This window comes from Poecilia reticulata, chromosome 7 (genome assembly GCF_904066995.2).
Source record: "Poecilia reticulata chromosome 7, P_reticulata-male-v2, whole genome shotgun sequence".
NCBI lineage: Eukaryota > Metazoa > Chordata > Actinopteri > Cyprinodontiformes > Poeciliidae > Poecilia > Poecilia reticulata.
Genome location: NC_088836.1, coordinates 6,285,803 through 6,291,816, shown reverse-complemented (window position 1 = coordinate 6,291,816; position 6,014 = coordinate 6,285,803).

The following is a 6,014-nucleotide window of genomic DNA, read 5'->3' as shown; positions in this document are numbered from 1 at the left end:
CAAAACTGACGCGTTACTCGTTACATCCAAGTCGCGTTGCTCTTTTCTTCCGTTAAAATGTGAAGTTCAGGGACTTAAGGTGGCGCCGTAAAATCCGAGCAATAACGTGACTTAGTGTCTGTTGTCAGCCATCGCCTCCACCTTTACTCGCACTCGGAGCTCCAGACATGCGCAGTGGTTTCCTCTGAGCGGAAGGAGATGTTTGTCTATAATATAATAGCGCTGCATAAATTGATATGGCGACATGTAAAATCAGCAGCGCTTCGCTTTCACAGACGGTGGGGACTTCGTCCAACTTTTAGCGTCACTTGGAAGGAAAGCTTAAAGAAAGGTAAGATCTGTGCTAGCAAAGCTAGCTGTACTGAGACACATGTTGCATCTGATGAAAAAAAGTTGTCACTCATGCGCTGAATTATTGTGTGGAGGTGTTGACTGAGGTGTCGCATATATGGGACAACGCTGTGACCAAAGTCTGCAATATAGTGATATGACATTCAGGAACGATCCGATTCTTCTGGACGGATCTTTACTAAGATCCGTCTATATATATATATATATATATATATATATATATATATATATATATATATATATATATATATATATATCAAGACATTCATTTAATCGCTGAATAAGTAAAAGTTGAATCTATGAACACAGAGCATGCTCATTGCTCATTGATTGATTTCGTCTCCTGTCATGGTGGCAAACATCGCAGTGGGAGGGAGGATGAAAACAGTCACGGTGCTCATTCTGCTTAGTTACTTGTTGCGCCGTTGGACAGTGTTCATAGTTGAACGTTATTTACTGTTAATTGCGATGTTTCAGTTGTGGTTTCTGACATATGCAATATGGGCAACCGCCCAGGGCGTTATTTTTCTAGGGATAGCAGGAGACATCTGCGGATTGTAGCACAGCGATGAAAGCAAAACAGAATGAAGTGAGTTTTAATTGATACTGGTTAAATATATTTCAGCTCTAAGTATTTAATATCTAGGTGTTTTTATGGGAATGTGGATCTTTCAGATCAATCTAAAAACCAATTTTGATAGGTAAACTTAATGTTATTGTGTCATTTAGCGCGGGGCGCTGGTCTTGGGTTCGGTGGTCTTGACTACAACTCTGCTACATGGCTCCTTGGTTGCATGTCCTCCACCCCGCCCGCACCTTCTTTACATCCCCTTTCAGTTAGATTTCTTTCTAAATAAATGTGACTAATGAAGTTCATGCTATGTTAGGACAGGAGACAAAATGTTTCCATCCCTGAAATTATGATTCATAGAATCACATATCTAAGTCTAAACTGTTACAGAGAATAAACACAATAAGAACATGTTTAATCTGTGGTAGTGTTAATTAAAATGGCACATTTCTGATGTATTAAAATTAAATACGATCGGCACACTTAATGATATTAGTGATTAGGTAATGCATTCAGCGAGTACTTTTACTTTTAATACTTAAGTATTTTTAAAAGCCAGGACTTTTTTACTTTTACTTAAGTAAAATGTTAATGTGGTACTTTGACTTTTACTTAAGTACATTTTTGACTGTGTATTTGTACTTTTACTTAAGTAAATTTTTTGAGTACTTTCTCCACCACTGGTATCTTACTAGTGAAAGAATATGAATAATAGTCTTTACCACCTGTGTAAACTTTGCTGGTGAATGTTATAACACATAATATAAGTTTTATAATATGTGTTACATTGTTTCATTTCTAATATAGGCTCTTGTGTCAGATAATTTAAGTCAATGTTGGAGAATAATAAATTTTTTTAGATTTACAGAATCTCAGTTAGCCTTCATAGCGGGGCTGAACCCTGTATTACACCAAGCACTGTATCTAATATTAGCTCCAAGATGGCCGCCGTATTTCCTGCGCCGGAGCAGCCAATGCGGGGCCTACTCTTATGTCTATGGCTGCAGCAAACAGAAATGGGTGGGGACGGACTACTGTGAGACTCGTACCTTATTTGGAAATGGGACCATTGCAATCCGGAAGTGAAGGGGGCGCTATTTCCTATACTTCCGTGCTTTAGGAAGGAGTGTCAAATTTTGTGCTCTCTGGCATCTCACTTTGAGCTCAGAGTCTGAGGCTTTTCCTCTATCAAAACTCTTTTTTGCCTCTTTTAGTGGAAATATTAATGTTGATGAGACTTTATAATAACCTTTTTCAACCTTTATAGCTCCACTGTGGAAAAACACCTTGTAAATTGTAGATGTTTTTTTGTGAATATATCATACACAAACAGTCTAAGAATTTTTATTAAAAAGTAAGAACATTTACAGAAAGGAATCATCACATAGTCCTTTACAGTGCTTAATTTAAAATGTGAAATCCCACACTCACTAATAAAATGCTCTCACCCAGAGCTCTGATGAGGAGAGGAGGGGAAGGTGTGTGGCAAACAGCATATATTGATTCAACATTGAATACAATGTTGAATCAATGATCAGACATTGGCATTTCATTCATTAGATTTCAACCAAAAAACAACATTGATTCAATTACAGTTTCAACGGTTAGAATTGGATGGTTGTTTATGGTTGATCCACCGTCAGTTTTTGACTTCAACCAAAAATCAACCATTCTAACTATAATTCAACGTTTATTTAACGTTGTGTGCTATCTAGGGGAAGGTTGTGTGTGCGTGCGTGCGTGCGTGCGTGTGTGGGTGTGTGTGTGTATGTCTGAGAGGTGCTAGGGGGCAGGACAAATGGTAGTTGGGGAGGGGTGGGGTAGGGGCTTGACAAACAGCATACTTTGAATCGAAATTGATAAGCTGTTTTTCTCAACCCTGGTTCTTAAATCAAACTGACCTGCATGTTTTCAGTTCAGTAAAACCCTGTTAATCAGCCATCAATTAAAATCATGTGTCCCTAATTATGGAAATACCTAATACTTGCAAGGCAGTGTGCTCTGAAAACCAGTGCTGAAAAACACTGGATTCGATGTTGGTGTTTCAACTATTAAAATTTGACCACAAAACAACATTGATTCAATGACACAGTTTCAACGTTAGTTAATTGGCTAGAGGTGGATGGTTGTTTGACCGTCAGTTGTCGACCTCAAACATACATGCAACTTTTGTGATAATTCAACATTGAATTAACATCTTTTGCCAACAAGCCAACAGCGAAGCAGCTGTGTGGTTGGGCCATCCCACTCATGTAAATGGTGGGGGTGGACCGCTCCACTCCTTGTAGTAAGTTGTAGATGTTTTTGTGTCGATATATCCCACACAAACAGTCAGTGAGAATCGTTATGAACAAGTAAGAAAATGTACAGAAAGGAATCAGCACCGACTATCCTCTACAGTGCTTAATTTAAAACGTGATAACCCCCGCTCAGTAATAAAATACTCTGACCCAGAGCTAAAGGAAGAGGAGGGGAAGAGGTGTGGCAAAATCACTGTCATTGATTTAACATTGATCAGATGTTGATCAGACATCCGCATTTCAGTCATTAGATTTCAACCACAAAACAACATTGATTCAGTGACACAGTTTCAACAGTTTGATTGGATGGTTGTTTGTGGTTGATCCACCATCATTTGTCGACTTCAACAAAAATCAATGATTCTAACTATAATTCAATGTTGATTTAACATCGTGTGCTATCTGTGTGTGTGTGTGTGTGTGTGTGTGTGTGTGTGTGTGTGTGTGTGTGTGTGTGTGTGTGTGTGTGTGTGTGTGTGTGTGTGTGTGTGTGTGCGCGTGCGTTTATGTATATACTTTTGTCGTAGTACCCCCAAGAATTTAAAACTACTTTCACCTCTGGGCATATCTAAAAGCTGCAGGACACCGGCCCTCCAGGCCTGGATTTGAGGATCACTGATCTAGCTGGTAGTTTATTTTTGTGAAGTCATCAGCTATGTATGTGTCAACACCATAACTGACAATTGACAAAACTTTGATGAAATTTTGTGAAATAAAAGCTTAATTTTAGTATACAGTAAAGATTTCATGGACCTTACTACAATATGGCTTCCTTCAGAATAACATCTTATAAATTGAGGTAGTTTGGCATTTCGTCAACTCCGTCAGATGTAAACTCCATCAGTTTTTGAGACTCTTTCAGTGAAATTGTTGACAAATCTCACTTAAATGTGCAATTAATTCATTTTAATGTATTTTACATAAATTGCTTTGCATCATATGTATCAAGTATATTATTTTACTCACTACTTTGTCACCACCTTCAGTTCTGTGTCAACTCCGTCAGATGGACTTTGTTGTTTTTGTTTTAAATAATATTTCTTTTGTTTCTTAAGAAGCATTTGTCTGTAAAAATGAATAGAAATATTACTAATAGGATATTTTAAAAACAATTTTATATTTATTTTTGTCAGATGGTAATGCAAAGTTCTGGGTCAGGTTGATTAAAAAAAAAAAAAAAAAATGTTGCAACTGGGAGCCTGCACCTTAGCATCTTTACATTTCCAAAACATTATTTGTAATATTTGCATACATAAGGTTGAGAATTAATAAAATAATTGGGAAAATTAAAACCCATTTTGTCTCTATTCTCAAGAATCACTGATTTTTGAATTTTAAAGTATTACCGCAACCTTTTTACAGTACTTTCCTCTAAATTAGCAGTTCTCAACGTGGGCGTTACCGCCCCCCAAGGGGGCGTTCCGAGGACGGCAGGGGGCGCTGGTGGACATTTTTACAAAAGGGGGGCGCTGGGATGCCTTTGGGGGGCGTTTGGTCGAAGGTAAACTTTACACCTTAAATGCACAACAATGTCAGTTTAGACTTTGAGCAACTTGGTAAAACTTTTGTGTAACATTAAATCATGCTTGCCTGCAACTGTATCGATGGCAGCTCTTCTTCTTCTACTCAGTGTTTGTTAGCTTCTGTTAGCTTCTTCTCCGTTCTCCTGCTACTGGTAGCTAAAATCACGATACCCTCACTGAGTATCCCTCTGTAAAATGAACTCATTTAAATAAAGAAATCAAGAAATCCCTCCATGGGTGATACCACGATAGAGAGCGTTCATTTTATAGCGTTAACACCGGTGCTGTAAGTGGTCCGGTATGAAACGGGGGTGATAGAACAACACAGCACTTTTAAATTTCAATAATCAGAATACAGAAATGGTTTCAGTTGTTTTAAAAGGTTTATGTCAGTCTGCCTTTTCCCCATCGATAGTTTCCCGACCGCCCTGCACCTTAGGCCTTAAAAGAAAGAAGAAGAAGAAGAAAAAAAAGACGCGCACATTGCGCAAAACTCTGAAACAGGAGAAGCGGGACATAAAACGGAGCGACAAACTAGATGTGGATTATGGCATAAAAACAGAAAATCCGACACTGAACAGTGAAAAAATCAACACATGATGTGGAAACACATGACGATTAGGCTGCGCAGCAGGTGATGAGTGAAAATTACTGGTGGTCAATAAACGATAAAATAAATGTAGCAACAGGAAAGAAACTAAAGTGGACATAGCAATAAACCAAGAGAGGATAATATTAATCAAAGGAAACTAAATGGAAATGAATGAAGAACAAAATGCAAGAATAAACTAAGAAACTAAAGTAAATACAGAGGAATAAACTGCTATGGCAAGACCTTTCGAGCAATAATTAATGCAGAAAACTGTATGGCAAGAATAAACACGCTATTTCCAGATAAAAGGTAAAATAATATTGTTGAAATGTCATGGGTTTGTTGAGACCATATCTAGTACTGAGAATAAATGTCTTACAGATTATAACAGTAAAGAATGTATCACTTATTTATGTTTTTATTTAGATTTGATATATTTATTTCAATATTATTTTACATGTCAGTGTTAATGTCATGAGGCTGATGATTCCATGACACTTTCAATTTGACTCATTAGGCTTTGATTAAGAACCAGATTTGTTCTTTGTAATTTCTGTCCAGTAAAACTATCAATCTATAAATCAATAGACAGGTCTATATAAAGATATAATCCATGTTTCTGTCTCATATTTGTATGGCATTAAAAGGATCTGGAACTTTAGTTTTTCCACTGAAAG